This window comes from Protopterus annectens, chromosome 2.part2 (genome assembly GCF_019279795.1).
Source record: "Protopterus annectens isolate FY-2018-M chromosome 2.part2, PAN1.0, whole genome shotgun sequence".
Classification (NCBI taxonomy): Eukaryota; Metazoa; Chordata; order Ceratodontiformes; family Protopteridae; genus Protopterus; species Protopterus annectens.
Genome location: NC_056730.1, coordinates 968,551,463 through 968,569,962, shown reverse-complemented (window position 1 = coordinate 968,569,962; position 18,500 = coordinate 968,551,463).

Here is an 18,500-nt window from a genome sequence, read left to right as displayed (position 1 = left end):
TACAAATTAACGGGAAGACTTACACTTTAATTAATGTATATTGGATACCTGGAATTGGTATTAATACAGTGAAGCATCATCTTGATAAGATCATATCATTCTCTACAGGAGATATTATTTTAGCTGGTGACTTTAATTGTATACTACATGAAAGTGATACTACCACTATAGGAAAAAGAAGAATTACATCTAATACAAAACATTTAAATGATTTTGCTAATTCTTATCATTTGAATGATATTAATAATCAGATAGATTCAAAATCATTACCATACACCTTTTTTTTCTAACAGATACAAAACTTATTCAAAAATAGATTAGGGTCTTTATTTCTAACCAGATGGTAACAGATTTAATTAATTCCAAAATCATTTCATGTCCTATATCTGATCATAATTCAATTGTTTTTGAATTCATGATAAAAAATACTCATAATGTTCAGATCAAAAGGATACCAGCATACTTAACTCAACTAAAAGACTATAAATAATATATACTTTCAGAAGTAAAACATTTTTAGACATAAATAATACTCCTGAAGTCTCCATTGTCTATGTTTGGGATGCCTTAAAATCATATCTATATGGACAAAGTATCAGATGGTATAATAATAAAAGGAAATCTTGGGATAAGGAATTGTTAGATATTCAAAGTAAATTAGACTCTTATAAACATAATAATAAAGAAAATATTATGGACAAGAAAGTTATTGAAGAAATAAACAAACTAAATGAGAAATACAAAGAAATTTTAACTCATAAAGTTAAAATAACTTTAGAGAAATACAAGTTTTGTCTTATTCAATAAGCCCCAAATATTTACATAGACTTAAAAATAAAACAAAAGGTTGAATAAACAAAACCATATCAAAGAAATCTTTTCTCTAAGGAAAAGAAGAATGTTTCTAGTATACCAGAAATACTAGATGAATTTAGAAATCACTTTCACAAAATTAACCATAATAACATTAACATGGAACCTAAAGATAAAATAAAGGAGTTTATAACCACAAACATGAATAAAAAGCTTAATAAACAACAGATTAAATTATTGGACAAAAGTATTTCATATACAGAGGTTATTACACAAATAAATAAGCTTAAATCAAACAAAGCACCGGGTAACAATGGTATTATACCAGAGATATATAAAATCCTCTCTAAAAGTACATATTCATTAATACATAAGGTTTTTATTTTGGCCCAAACTGAGTTAATAACCCCCCCATCTTGGCAATATACATTTATTTTGCCAATTTTAAAACCTAATAAAGATCCAACTAGATGTACTTCATATCGACCCATCTCATTACTTAATGTTGATTATAAAATGTTTATGAGTATTTTTGCTGATAGACTGAAGACAATCATCCCCGGCATTATAGATATAGATCAGACAGGCTTCATTGTAAATAGAAATACTTTTGATAATATAAGAAGAACTTTAACATTAATTGATTTTGCAAATAGGAAAAAGAAAGATTTAAGACTTATTAGTCTTGATATAAGTTCAGCATTTGATTCAGTAAGTTGGGACTATCTGTTTACCTTACTAAAGTGCACAAACTTCTCAGATGCATTTGTAAATCTAATTGAGCATTTATACAAAGGAACTTTGGCTTATATTAAGGTAGGAACATATGTTTCACAAAAATACCCATTTTAAAGGTACAAAACAAGGATGTCCACTTTCTCCACTATTATTCACTTTAGTAATGGAGCCTTGGGCTAATTTGATCAGAAACAGTACTGACATAGAGGGTTTTGAAATAGATGAAAATATAACATCCAAAATGCAACTTATTGCAGATGATGTTCTAATTACATCAGCAGGATCTAATTCTTCTATGCAGTCTCTATTTGATAAAATGATGAATTTTAAAAGTATTTCTGGTTTAATATTCAATGAAGAAAAACTAAAATACTACCTATATATACACGAAAAATATTCTCATTAGTGATTTTACTAAATATGTACCCAATTCAGGTCAGATAACTTATTTAGGTATAATACTATCTAAAGATATTAAATCTATTATATATAACAATTATAATACCTGTTTTCTTAATATACAAAACCTTTTTAATACCTGGAATAATATGTTTTTTACTATGGAGGAGAGACTTACAATTATTAAAATGATAATATTCATCAAGATTTTATACTTAATACAATCAATAATACTTCCACCTACAAAAATAATTATCAAAAAACTGAATACACTAATGTTAAATTTCCTATGGGCACCTAATAGACCTAGGATTGCATTAAAGAAACATACTAATAGCTGGTCTCAAGGGGGTATTTCTTTTCCAGACTTTAATTTATATACTATCTCTTCTATTGTAAAAGTTATTACTTAGATCAGTCATATGTTGCAAAATGGAAAGATTATTGGGAGCTAATTAGTATGCACTTCATGAAAATCTCCTTAACACATAAAAATATGATAGTAAATAACTCCATGTTATGGTTACTAAAGGAATTTTGTACTTCACCTATTACACCTAAACATATGGTTTGTTACCCATTAAACATTATTATTAGCTATCGTAACTTTATATTCATGCACCCTAAGTATAGGGAATGGAATTTTATTATATTCCCTATAATGTATACTCAGGGTATGCTTTTGTCATCTACTTCTGAAGGAACTCATTTAGCTATAGATAATGATCTAAAGTACTGGTATCAGTTGATATCTGATAATAAAGTTAAAAATCTAGATTTCTTAAAACAAGAATTTGATCTAAGAGAAACTTGCTGGTTAGAGGTTCAGACCTTTAGACAACATCTCATTAATAAAATAGATCTAATGTCTATAACAGTTAAAGAATCTATTCCAACACTGATTGATTACTTGATATTAAATTTACAGCATAAAGTTTCTGATAAAGGTAAACTTTCATACATACATAAAATTATCAGACAAGAAACTTTTACAGTGTAGATACATACTGGAATTATTTCACTTCTATTAATGGGGACCCACCAAATCAACAAGATAAACAATATATATTGGAATCTGCCTATAGAACTACGCCTTCCATTGTCTGGAAACTTTATACATGGAAATTTTACATAGATCTTTTATACACCTTTGATGATGAATAAAATAAATAATAAAGATAATCTATGTAAGAGATGTAATGTAGAAATTAATGCTGACTGGGCTCATATGTTTTATGACTGTATAAAATTGAAAGAATACTGGAAGTCATTTAATGAATTTTTGCAGGCTCTTTTTACAGATAATTTCATTATTTCTAAATCTCTTATATTATTCAACACACCTGTACCTCAAAGTGTTAAAAAGGTTAAGCTTCCCTTGTTATGGTCTATTCTAGCAGTGGCTAGGAAAATAATAACCAGAAATTGGATTTCAGATACACCTCCTTCGTTCAATGAATTTAAAAATTTTATGAATATAGTGTGCCATATGGAAATAAACACAATTAGGTCAAGAACAGCTAGAAAAACATCTTATTATATTGTATGGGATAATTTACAAAATTTGTTAAAAAAATCCTAATTTCAATAGCATGGTATTTTAGTTTAATTAATTGATCTGATTGTAGTGGATGTCTTTGTAAATACTTTAGTTGTTTTGTTGAATGTTATAATCATATCTATTTTTAATTACTTGTATAAAATTGTTATGATATTTCTCTTGTATGTTAAAACAATAAACCTGTTTTGAAAAAAAAAAAATAGGAGATTAAAATCAAATCACATGCTTCAGCCCACCCCTTTACTCATTCAGCAATTAATTCTTAAAAAGACATACATAAAAAACCTTTTAAAACACATTTAAAAATACAAAAATGAAGTATTCACTTATAAACATTTCTATTTTCAGCTCATTTTTACAGCAGAACAAATAAGTATTGTATTTATATTCCATAACAATTCACAACTTCTCTCTACGTCTTTCAATCAAAACTGGCTTTAAACTAATGGCATGATTCAAACCAGAAGAAGTGTTGCAACAAATGCAACAAATGCATTAAGTAAACATGTTCAAGATAAGGGAGAGCAGCATATTTTAAAATTTAGAATATTTTTAAATTTTTAAATTTAGAATATTGGATATAGTGCAAACAGGTCTGAGAAAAGGAGATACGAATAATTTTCTAGAACATAAAGAGTTTGAATGGATAGTTAGATTGCAGGCAGACTGTTTTCCTGGTTTGAATAATGCCATTAGTTTAAAGCCAGTTTTGATTAAAAGACGTAGAGAGAAGTTGTGAATTGTTATGGAATATAAATACAATACTTATTTGTTCTGCTGTAAAAATGAGCTGAAAATAGAAATGTTTATAAGTGAATACTTCATTTTTGTATTTTTAAATGTGTTTTAAAAGGTTTTTTATTTATGTCTTTTTAAGAATTAATTGCTGAATGAGTAAAGGGGTGGGCTGAAGCATGTGATTTAATTTTAATCTCCTATTTAAATGCAGAATGTGCTCATTTTATTTGTACTGATGAAGGGTGTGAGACCCGAAAGCTTTATAATAAACTTTTTGGTGTGTTATAATCAGTTTGGAATATTTTGACAGTGGCACCATTATTGTCTACTTACCTCCAAAGTACTACAGCACATTAAATGCTTCCATAAGACATGACCACAACCTCTTCGCACAAGAATTCTGGACAAAGACAAAAAATAATGGGAGGACAAAGGCCCAAAATGAGGAACAGATGTTAAATATTGTTCTTGTAAACTTAGAAAGTCGATAGAATTACCTGCTTTGCATTAGGATGCATTTTCAGAAAGGTAACAAGACTGAAACACAAATGGCTGCCAATATTTAGAGACTTCAGCCCACAATGATTTGCAAATAAAATACATTTTATGAGGAACAGACCAAAAAATGTGTGACAAAAAATCTGGACATTCTGCAAAATTCTAGATAGTTGAGAAAAATGACGCCCACACAGCATTTTAAGTTGTGCAGCTGATAAATAAATGCAGTTTTGCTTATATTTGTAACTGTGTGTGTGTGTGGGGGGGTCAGAAAGTATTGTTGCTGAGATGACCATACCCACATACACATATTCTGCATGAGTATATTTGTGTGTGTGTGTGTTTTTTCACTTAGAGACAGTAAATGTGTGGATCAGGATGCTGGAGAGTGAGAATCCAAACAATGTCTGCGAAGGAAGCTCAGTAGTGTATATTCTCTACCCAACAATAATGCAGCCAATGTACCATGCAGTGCTACAATATAATGGGGGATTCCAATATTAAACCAGTGCACACACTTTTGTGCATGTGCTTGTGCATGCACGTGTATTTGCGCCTTTGTGTGTCTGTGTTTTCCCTGCCCTGTTCATTTACAGGACTGTTTCTCTCAGATCATGAAATGTTATGCTTGTATTTAGCTCACTACCCATTCCTATATACACTGGCTTTGCTCTGTCCACATTTACACAATGGAGCAACTGCTAAACCTCAGTGATCCAGCAAAAGAGGTAGCAGATTGCAGCAAAAACTCAGCTCTAGGTGCAACTGTGTGTTTAAATAGCTTAGTGGTCATCTGCCTGTTGGTTTAGGTAGCTGTACACGGGCACTTATCTCTGTGGTATACCTAGCTGGGGGGCATATATTACAATGGTATATGGCTACCAGTGCCCATGTTACCAGACAGCCTTGATACTCGGTATAGCTGCCATTGAGCAGCATTATCAATGTTATTCATGCAGACATAGTCCATTGCTTATGTTCTGGGCACCACAGGTAGATTTGTCTCCTTGTAACACATTCTGGGTCCAGGCTGATGCAATGTTCTTCTGAAATGCTTTTGGATTTTTTCAGTTCACTGCCTGGAGTAGGATACCTGTGCACTGTGCACAGTATTTATGAATCAATCTGTCACGTGTGCATCTATCAAACTGGGCCATCCCTTTGTTTTTCTGTTCATACCACCCTCCGAGATGCCTTCTTCTCCCAACCAGCTTATAATAATTTCATTAAAAACCTGCAATATTTTAAAACATAATTTGCGTGCAAGTTAATTTTGATAGCATAATAATTTAACCTTAAGAATAAGCAAACAAATACAGTGAAATTATTAACAATCAGAATATGGCAAATAACATCAGGGGCATTTGATATGGAACTTCATTCTAACCTAACTGGCTTTGAAACACATGCCCCAGGAGTCAGCAAGCTCTGCACGGTGTGCAGGAATAGTGCAAGACCTGCTGCACGCAATATGGCCGACAAGTGATCCAGGAATGAGCTCCCAGGACCAGCAAGAGCAATCCTACACTACTCCTGCACAGACACAGCTCCTGTATGCTAATTGCTCCATTTGCAGGTGAAAACCATGCAAATGAGGTGAATTAGTGATCCAGGAAGCAGGCAGGTGTCTGTACAGGAATAGTGCAACCTGCAGAAGTGTATTTGGCTACTAACCAAATACATTTCTGCAAATTATAAAATGAAGGCATGACAGCTCCAAAGAAAGCATGTATTCAATGTAGTAGGCATGCCAATGGCCAAGGAGATGGCCATTGGCATGATAAATAGTTGCAAAATTATAAAAAATAACTTTTATTTTTTTTTTACTGATTTCGGCCATTTAAGCATAGGGCAGCGGTGCGCAAACGGGATCGGCCCAAAAATAAAAAAAAAAAGTTGGAAACCAAAATCAGCATTCTCCCATAATAGTCAATGGCATGCAGAAGACAACAAAACCATGGAATAGTGGTTGCTAAGGGAGAAGGCTGAGTGTCAGTCTTGTAACCATGCATTAGCAGTCAGTTTTATGCAAATGAGGGGATTGATACTGAATCACGGATTTCCCCTCAGTGTTAGCTAGCACCCAACCGTGTATGTGCAGCAACACCATGGTACAAGCCTAAGGGGTAGATGACCTCATAAGAGGGAGTGTCATGCATGCTGTAAGCTTACTGGAGCTCTGTGGCCAGTGTTTGCCCTTAGCTAAGCACAGCTAAGGAAGGGGGTGTGTCTGAGGCTGCCTAGCAGTGTTTACATTGCCTAAACGGGTGTGCGCACCGGGTTTTAAACAAAAAAAAAAATCCCAGGAAATAGCAGCTCTGTTCACATCTGAGCACTGGATATGCACGACACACCTTGGGGCTTAAATAGGAAGGCAATGGGAAGGGAAAACAGCAGTAGGAAGGTAATCAAGGAGAACTAGCATAGCTGGCAGGTGAAATGTATCAGAATCAGCCAATTACACAAGCAGTAGCCCAGCCCAGCCCAGCACAATGCTATAAACTATGCAAACACCTTTTACTCTGGTTTTTCCCACAAACTCTACACCACCAGTGTACACAGACAGGGAAAGTTTACCTGACAAAACTATCAAAATGATAGGGGCTGCTGTCGCTCTCATACATCAATATGTGGAAGAGGTTGAGGGTGGTGAGGATGAGATTGCTGACGACCAACACACAGTGAGGAGAACGAGAAGAGTGTACAGACCCAAGGTAACCTACCAGGGGCTACATGAGCTGGAGATAGTGGAGCTCTATAGGGTCGACAGGGACTTGCTACAGCAAATTTTTGAGCTGTGCCGGCCACGACTCACACACAGAACCAACACAGGGGAACCCATTCCAGTGGATACCAAGGTATGTGTAGGCTTAAGAATACTAGCCACAGAAACCTTCCAAAGACCAACTGGGGATATCATGGCGATCTCACAAGCATCATCACCCAGGGTACTCCTCCAGTTCCTGGATGCCATGTCAGCACATGCCAGTGAGCACATATCTTTCCTGAAAACCCATGAGGCATTAACCAGCAATATGCATCTCTTCCACCAAATAGAAGAATACCCTGAGGTAGTGGATGCTATAGACTACATGCACATACACATCAAAGCACCACCTGGAGGGTCTACATAAATTGCAAGGGCTTCCCCTCCATCAACTGCTAGGTCATGTGCGATGTCCAGGACATTATAATGAATGTGTGTGCTGGCAGCCCTGGAAGCTATCACGAATCCTACATCTGGCATATGACACAGCTGTACCAGAGAGTTGCCAGTGGGGACATCCCATATGGCCACCTAGTGGGGGATGCTGGTTACACACTGGAGCCATGGCTGACACCCATCAGAAATGCACACACAACCGAATAAGAAGTCCAGGCACATGCACAAATGAGAATCATAATAGAGCGTGTGTTTGGAATACTCAAGTCATGGTTCCGGTTCCTGGACATATCCAGTGGAGCCTTGTAGTACTCTCCAGCTACATGTACACAAATTTTCATTGTATGTGCCATGCTACACAATATGATCCTGTGGAAACAGCTGCAGCAGGAACAGCATGGGGTAGGGCCACATAGCCCCCCACCATTGCCAAGGCCAGCACAGGCACAGAGTGACTCAGAGGAAAAACCCAAGCCTGCCCATGTAGGCAGAAGGAGGTGTGCCCAGTATGCCCAGGCTTTGGCAAAGAGGCAATGCATAGCACATACACTGGCACAGTAGGAACCCAGGGGATGACACCTCTCTCTGACTCGCACATACAGTAAAAGGGATGCCAAACATGACACTACTTGTGCTTTACCATGTACAGGGAGTGTACTATGTGCATCCCACATAGCCAGCCCTCCAGCACCATTCACAATACTGGCACAGCCACAAGTAACTCACTCTTCCTATCAATTGCTGAATGGAGTAGTATGTTCTGCTAGTTGTAGCTATGGTATGGATGTGAGCAAGCAAGGGAATCGGGTGGCTGAATGGGATGGCAGCTGATAGTGGGCACCTATATGGGCAGCATGAAATCCATAACAAATACTGGTGTCAACAAAGTATACAGTACTAGACAAGGTGACAAATCCCACTGCAGTACATGTGGTGGCCCAAATGTGTGTCCATAGGACACACACATGCATGTCAGTGAGGTTCACATACCCAACAACAGCCTCAGCCAGCAGGACAGGTGAAGATGACCTTAAAGAAAGGCTGTGCTAAGGCCTCCAATTAATGGCAATGGATAACAGCCCCCCTCCAGACCTACACAGACTGACTACAACAGGTCAGGCAGTTGTACATTAGTTCTGCAAGGTATGAAGTCTGAAACTGAAATGTAGGTCAATAAAACCTAAGATCTTTACTCTAATGATATGCCTCTAGTCTGCACAATAGGTCAGAATACAAAACTTAATGGAAGCCAACAGAGTACCTGATATACCAGTATTGTCATAGCAAATATTTACAGTTGTCAGGTGTGGCCCCCCACACAGTTCTATGTAGAAATACAGTAACATGTACGAGTGGGGTTAATAACAGTGGAGCACAGATTACCTGAGCTGGCCCAATTTACACAATAGATTGTTGCATGTGTACAATATGCAGGGCTCTGTGTGTTAGGTTGTTGTGTGTTGTACATTGTGTAGAAGTGGTCAGTGTGTAAGCATGGAGGGTTGTGTCCTGGTGGCCTATGGCCAGTACTGTTGATGAAAGGGCCATGTTCTTACAACTGCAGTACCAACCACAATGCATCCCAGCAAGACCCAATTTAGCAGTCATCCATACTCATTGTTCAGATGGCAATATCTGTCACCATGTGAAAGATGGACATGCCATGACTCTGGGCCCAAACATACACACAGTTCACAGGTGCAAGTACCCTAGACAGAGTACATAAAATGTAACTGTCAACTGCACACGCTTTTGGAATTGTACATACAGGTAAGCAGCACATTAGTTGTCTGTGTGGTATGGAATACTGATGTATTCTGGCCAATCACTGGCAGACCACAACAGGCACAGTTATGAAGTAATTAGTGACTGCCTATGCCCCCGCACAAGGCAGCATAAGATGGAATATCCCAGGTATATCTGTGAGTCAGCTGCAAGAAGCCTCCATATCACACATGCACTCAGCTCACTCCACCATAATCCACAGGTTTATCACAGGTCATATCCCTGCTGTTGGGAATGAGTACAGTATGATCCCCACTTCTGTATGGGAATATCCACAGAATGCAGCATGCTGAAGAGGTGTCCTATGCAGGCGTGTCCCTCCCTAGCTGTATGGAGCACCCTGCCAGCATCCAGACCAATGGATTAATATGGGCAGGAACTATTGCCATTAACACCTCAGACACTTACCCTGTTACCTCAGGGGTATCCAGGGCTCGCAGCCTGGGACTGTAAGAGTGACAGAATGCACTGGCCTGCACCAGATGGCCTGCATCACTACCAAATGCCCTACAGTCCTCAGTCAAAGGCCTTTGCCTCACTCGTACTGCCAATGTATGTTATCTCATGGTGTCCCAACTAACAACATAACACTGTCCACTGAACACAAATGCAAGGCCATGTCAACAAATCCCAGTAGCATGCCCACCATGTCCTACTGCATAAACTGTGGACCAACCCCTAAATGATGCTGGGATGAAGGGACAACTATAGGGATACTTTGCAGATATCACTTGCATAATGTTAGGAAGAGGATAGAATAACAGAGTGGGGGGTGTAGAAGCAATGACACCACAGAGTGTGTGAAGTGTGAAACTCAGATGTGTGCTTATACTACCCCTGCCTGCAAACCTAGTAATGGGTGGCTACAATCCAGCTTGTAAACCACAATGTGAAGGGGAACTGACCAGATATATGAGTCCTGCCTCTGGGTAACCTGGGTGAATCTGTACAGCTGAGAGGTATGGCCACAGCAGGATATGGTTATTCTGTTATGTCAATAGATGTACAAGCAGGGGATCCTCAGCCACAACAGTACCAAGGTGCTGGACCATTTACACAGATCCATCAGCAAGTGTTTGTAGCTACCCCTTCAGAATGGCATGAGTGTGCAAGAATATGTAGGCTGCAGACCACAATACTGGACACAGCTTCATTCATCTTGCATTTCCCAGGAAATAACTGCGAGCAAATAAGTATATCTTTTGGTAGTTGATGACATACTACATCACAGTGTAAAATGGTACATGTCTGAATATCTCTGCTAACAACAAGCAGCAGAGACAGCAATAGTTACAGTATCCCATTATATTTTGCCCATTGTGACTCCATATCGTCAACCTATCTACAGATATCCTGCAGAAACAGGTTGCTAGCTGTAGGTGTAGAACACAAAATCCTGCACTGGAGTACCACCCACCTGGAACGGATTCACACACTTAGTACAGAAGGTCATACTGGGCAGGCTCCTACACTTAGAGAAATGTTAGAGAAATGAAGCCCATGTCTGACAACAACACTGGACTATACATATCTGTCAGTCATAGATGTCTGTGCACACACACCACATTGCACACTATTCATGCTTTGCACACACATTGGATAGGAATACTCACACATATCCAAGGCCAACACACTATAATAGGTCAAACATACACACACACAGATGTGGGGAAGAGAGAGTAAGACAATGACAAAGAGACTGCCATCATGAAGCCTGTTCCACCCACCACACATCCAATTGGCCAATATCACATGATGTGCCGATGTCAATCACTGTAGACATTCACTTTTGGTAGCCCTCAGCCTTATAGTGCCTGTGGTGCTTATGATAACTGTGTAACATGATATTACAAATCAGTATTCATCTAGCATTTGTATACCCAGCCCTGTCAAATGTAAAGTTGTGTGTGACTGAGTGTTGTGTGTGTGTTTCCAGAAGAATGGTTTATGGCCCACTCACACACACTGCACTTCCCACAGCCCATGTTAGCACTCATGCTGATGTCAGTCACCTTGAAATAACCTTCAGGCCAATTATTAGCCCCATAATCTCCATGGTGCATGCAATAACTGCATAATGCTATAGTGTAACATACTAGTTCGGCAGGAGTTCTAACCCCTGACATGGCAACTGCATGCGTGTGTAGAGATTAATGATTTAGAGGCCATTCGGAGTCACTACACTTCTCATTGCCCTACTATAGCAAGCCTGCTGTTAGTCACCTTGAAATACCCCTTTGGAGGAGGGCCAGCCCTATAAGCTCTGTGGCATATGTGATAACTGCATAATGCTATAGTGTAACATAATATTTAAGTAGGAGTTTTAATCCCAGACATGGCAACTGTGAAACTCTGTGTGTATAGAGATTAATTATTTTGAGACCATTCACAGTCACTACACCTCCCATTGCCCTACTTTAGCAAGCCTCCTGATGTCAGTCACCTTGAAATACCCCTTTGGACAATGGCCAGTTAAGTTCTGTGGTGCATGCCATAAATGCGGAACGATGTAATAGCAGTAACTACACAGGCATGAGTTTGAATCTCATCTGTGGCAAGCATTTGTGTGTGTACCTCCAAGATTTTGGCCCCATTTACAGCCAGTACACATTTCAGAGCCTGACATTAGCACACCTACATAGCTAGGTAGGGGTTTGAATCTCAGTACTGGCAAGTGTGTGTGTGTGTCTGTCACCAGTATCCTGTGTGGAGGTTACTGTGATTGTGTAATAGTAGGATGCATTGTGGGGTGGGTTTTGCTAAATTATTATATTGAGGACCTACTTTATGTCACAATGTCCACCATACAAGGACAACAGATGTCAAACACCAGAGAGGCTGGTGTAGACAATCCATAGCCCTACATGTGACATTATGGGTTGGTGAACAATATAGACAATCCTTGTATTGCTCAGAGAACACTCTCCACCCATGTCTCATACACAAACACACTTGGCTAGACAACAACCACTATATTGGTAGTTCCATGCCTATTGCCCACAGTTAGTAACCACGGTGTGATTGCAATGGACTACATGCCTGTTGACCACAACAGTGCCACTAACATCAGAAAGTACTGTGATGTGTAACATCTCCTGACTGAGTGTGTGTTATCCAGCAAGTAAAAGGACATGGCACCCTGTTCCATCCCTACAGCAGGCAAATAAATGCTTACAGTGGTCCTTTTGCTATGTTCCCCACTGGACACCTGCAACAACTGTAGAGTCTGCAAATGTAACCTACAAAGGGAATACCATGCCTTATACACATGCCCTGTAAGGACAGACGCCACTAACTCCACTGAAAACCTGCATGACGCTGTCAATGTAGGTGCAAGCATGACCTCAGTTCCATAGCCAAGTCTCTACAAATGAGGTCTGAAATGCTACATCAGAAGATAACAATCTGTACACACAACATGCCCCAGAGACCTCAAGTACACTTCCACATGTCAAAGAACATGCGTGTGGGACATGTGCACAACCGAGACACTGTCCATGTTATGGAATATATATCACATACATGGGAAGCAGTGCACATCACTGGCCACCCCACAATAGTAACCCAGATGAGTGGATGGTGAATACAATACCCACATGTGGGGACCACTCCAGGAACTAAACCCCTGAGACACACTGGAGACCATTGTCATGTGGCTTGATGCCAAGGTATTCCCTTTGCCTTGCCTTGTACCGCTGTCAGGCTCATTCACCTACTACACACATGCGAAGCAATGAACCTATGCATCTCAGTACTGGCAAATGTTTGTGTGTGTGTGTGTGTGTGTGTGTGTGTGTGTGTGTGTGTGTGTGTGTGTGTGTGGAGATTAATGATTCTGAAGCCATTCACAATCACTACACTTTCCATTGGCCTACTTTAACTCGCCTGCTGATGTCATTCACCTTGAAATAATTCTTTGGCTATGTATCAGCCATGTAAGCTTTGTGGCCCTTGTGATAACTGTGCAATACTGTAGTATAGCAAACTAGTTAGGTAGGGGTTCTAATCTTGATCCTGCCAACTGTGATGATGTGTGTGTGTCTCCGTTAACACCTGCTTTTGTGGACATCCACATGTACTACACTTCCATTATCCCTTTAGCACTGTTGCTGATGTCACTCACCTTCAAAGATACCTTTGGGCAACTCTTCAACATGTAACTCTGTGGTGCGTGCAATAACTGCATAACACTGTAATAACAATAAATAGTCAGATAGGGGGTTTGAAACTCAGTACTGGTGTGTGTTTGTGTGTGTGTGTCAGTATCCTGTGTGGGTGTTGGGTTCAGTGTGTACTGACAGATTCCACTGCGGTGTGGGTTTTGCTACATCATTATATTGAGGACCTATATGTCCCATTGTCCATATTACAAGGCCAACAGTTTTCAAACACTGTAGAGGTTGTTGTAGACAATCCTCGGCCATAAATGTGTACAGCCATGTGCAATTACTATGTGACAGTATGGATTAGTAAACAATATAGGCAACTGTTATAATACCTAGATACCACTCTCCACCCACAGATCATACACAAACACACTTGGCTCTTTCTCTCTTACACCCTTCCTTTCTTACTTTGTCTCTGTCTCTGTCTCTGTCTCTGTCTCTCTCTCTCTCTCCCTCTCTGGTGAATGTGGAAAAGTACATCTGTTTTGCATAGGCAGCAGCTTGAGTTTGGTAAGGAATGCTCTTAATCAGCTGATGGCCTGTGCATGAATTGCAGTCCCCCACTTGCTAACTGTTTGTGGAACAGCTGTGGTATCAGTCCTATAGCCAATTGCATGGAAACACACTCCTATAACTAAGCACTTCATGTGGGTGTTGGCCCATTTCTTTCACTGTGACCAGGACTTCATGTGGGTGTTTGACAAAAAGCATCACGGAGGGTAGTTGGAAATACCTCTTACAACATACACTGTGGAGACAGGCCAAAAAACAGGAGGGGGATGTTCCAAACATGGGGACAGAATGTAAGTATTGTTCTACATTTGATGCAATGTTGGTTTAACAGGGTTTGTGTGGATATGGCTGTTCTACATGATTTCAAGTCTGGCATGACAGTGTTATGTGGTTGAGGAAACTCTCCTGTAGGGCTATCTGCAGACTGTCCAGAGTTTGAGGTCTTACATGTGCTGTGTTACTCACACATTTTCTATCTATAGATATGCAGTAGCATACTCTGATGATTGCAGTCAGTACATGGTGGCATCCATGTGAGTTACTGACTTCATATACCTCAGAAGAGATATGTCACAACAAACCCTTTTACACCAGGAAATTTCTAAGTTTATCACAGCAATATGTCAATATTGGCACCGTGTTTCAGCCAATGTCCCCAAGTCTGTCACCCGATATGTCACAACAAACCCTTTTACACCAGGAAATTTCTAAGTTTATCATAGCAATATGTCAATATTGGCACTGTGTTTGTGCCTCTGTCCCCAAGTCTGTCACCTTTTGTCCATATGCCATGCAGTAAGAGGTGCATATGTACGGTGCATCATTATTTACTGACATCATACCTGATAAGCCAGTGAGATATCAGACTGCTAGACATGTTACGTATTGTAAGCCTTATATTTGAGGACAAAACCTGGACATTCTGTTGTAGTGTGTAAAGTAGAGAGGTCTGTGTACTTATGGTGATTGTTGACAGAGTGTGTATTGTGAATATGTTACTTGGCCTGTGTACAGACTGTGGTAGATGTCATTGTTCTTCATCCTGTTCTATATGATGTTGCATGCTGCTCCAGTTTGTGGTACCCTATCAGCATACATGTTTGTAGGGCCAGACTGACACATCCCATACCACAGTCAGGCATCAGACTACACTGTGTATTGGCCCAGTATATGTAGGGTTACTGTGTGAGTGGCTCATATGAGGATGATTTTGTTCACACAGTCCATATACTGTAATACTACTTAGGCTTACCATAATGTGATTGTGTGTTCAGATTGGTTGTGGGTATGCACTTTCACACTGGTGTCTGTTACTCCATGCTGTTACATGCTTGTTGTGCCTGCTATATTTGTAAGTACATGTGTATTCCCCATAGGAAACTTGGGTCAGTGTTGTGGCAGTCTGCCTGTAGTTTGTACAGTGCTTTTGGACATGCCTAGCAGCTCAGTGTATTTACCTAGTCTGATGTTATGTCCAGATATTTGGCAGATGTACTGTTGCCGGGCCACCATAACTGTTGTGTATTTCTGAAAAAGCAGTGGGATGGTATAAAGATGTATGTCACTAACTAGTGTGAAGCATGTGGGCTTGGGACCTCTGCTCTACTGGTTAATATGTGTTAGGAAAGAAAGGAGTGTGTGACTGCATCATCTGTCTGAGATTATCCATTCCAGTATTTTTGTGATATCCCCATTTACATGGCTGTAAACATCCACTTTGTCAGGCTTGGTCCACACGTCTTGCACTAAGGAGTTCTGTGTATACCTCTACACTGACCAGATTGTGTCAGACTGTCCAGGTTTGTTGGTCATATCTCTGCTGTATTCCACAGGATCATTACTATGTTTTGTGGGGTACTTCACTATGATGATCTTATGATGTCTGTCAGTAACTGATGGCGTACATATCAGTTTCAGAAGTGACTTCCCATACACCTTCCCAGATGTATCACGCCATATTGATCTGATATGTGTATATTTAGATAAAACAACATACTTGATTCAACACTAATATCAGTAAATAGTACTACACAATTCTAGAAATCAAAGCAGTTGTTCACTACTATTCAGTATGTGTATTGACAGATATATTAGTAAAAGAACTATTTTCACAGCTGTGATGGCTTAGTGGTTAACTGCTGTGCCTATACTGTGACCTGCTTGGGCTGTTTACTTTGTTGCTAGGCAGAACAAGGACAGTTGTATACAGAGTGGTTAAGGCAGTTTTGAGCAGCTTTAAGTGGGTTTGCGCAGGATGGTAAGCACTGATAACGTACGGTTAAACGAAAAGCCACTTACACCATGTAGGCTTCGCTTACTATTGTGCAAATCTACTTAGCATTTATATTAAAGCAATGCTTACACCTGCTAAGCATGGCTCAGCCCCGGTAACCAGTGATCACATTCCAGTCTGATGAAATAGCATGGTAATGACATCTTAAATAAATGTATTCAATTCCATGTACATAACATGCTTCTATGTGCTGTCATAGCAAGGGGTGTGAGTATACTGTCTGGGACACATGAGTATATGTGGCTAGTACAACAATCTTTTCCTTTTGTATGTATTTCATACATGGGTAGTATCCCAGGTTATATGCAGTCACACTTGCATGTATTGTATCATTATGTTTACTACTGTTAGTGCTTTCCCAAGTAAGAGTAGATTGCAGATTGTAGTACTGGAACCATACATCACTGCATGCAAAGCTGGACTCTGACTACTGACTATAGTGTTCTTGATGCGTGAGCTGTGTGTTATTAAGTACTATTGATCTGATATGTGGATATTAACTGTAGACTACTATGTGCATAGGACATGTCATTGAGGGCTGCTGTCATGTAGTAATGGCATACCTATCAGTGTCAGACATCTGTATGTCAAAACATTAATTATAATGCATAACCTGTTGGCTAGCTGATGTCTGTCTGTCCTCTGTACAGATGTGCAGATGTCAGGTATCCATCTTGGCTGCTTACAGGCAATCTATGCTTGATTAACACTGACATGTCTGCCCAGCTGTGTTATGAATGCCACAGTTAGGAAACCCCACCCTGTATGCACCACATGCCATGGATACCTCAACTAGACTACCACAGTCAACAGAACATGCTTGGGTACAAGTCTCCAACCCAGACACTGGCCATGTTATGTAATATATGTTGCATACATGTCAATGGGAGCACCTCACTGGCCCTCTGCAAGAGACAGCCAGATGATTAGATGTTGCATTTAACTGTCACCCTGAGGATCACTCATGTGGCATCAGTTGATAGATGGCCTGCTGACAAATGTCAGGTGGCATGATACCACTGTACCCACACCCCCTACTCTTCTCATCTCTCCATGGACAATATCCTGGTACACACCTAGGAGCAACTGCACCTATGGACCTCAGTACTGACAAATGTGTCAGTGTGCATTGCTGAGAATAACAGTGTCTGTGTGTTTGTAAACCTGCAGTTGATAATACCCTGAGGACCTTCTCACACACTACACAACCCATTGCCATAGTTCAAAATGGCTGCTGCTGTAATGGACATTAAATGTACCTTGTTACACTCTTCACCCTATGGTCTACCTGGAGCTTGCAGTACCAGCACAACACTGTTGTACAAATGGGTAGATAGGCAGGGGTTACTCTCTGAGTCCTGGCAAGTCTGTGTATGTGTGCAAGTGTGTATATTTGTAGGATACAGCATTCTGAGGCCACAGTATCCAAATACAATATACTTGGCCATATAGTATAAGGCATAGTGATGTTGCTGACATTAGGAGAGCCATGACAAACCATCACTCTACTATCCCTGTAGCATGTGCAATAAATGCATATCCTTGTAGCAGCACTGATGAGATAGACAAGGGGTTGTATTGCAGTCCTGGTCATTGTGTGATTGTGGGTATGTCAGAGTATTATCATGGGTTTCAGTGAGTAAAATATCCAATGTGGGGTGTGGGTGCTGGGTATACTGTCTTTACACCATGGTACCCCAGTACATATCCCAAGGTCCACCGTATGAGGACCACTGTCAAAATCAACCATACAGGTAACTGAGTACACTATCCAGCCCAATGATGCATGTGCTGTGTGCAAATTATCTGTAATAGAATGGACTCACTGACAAG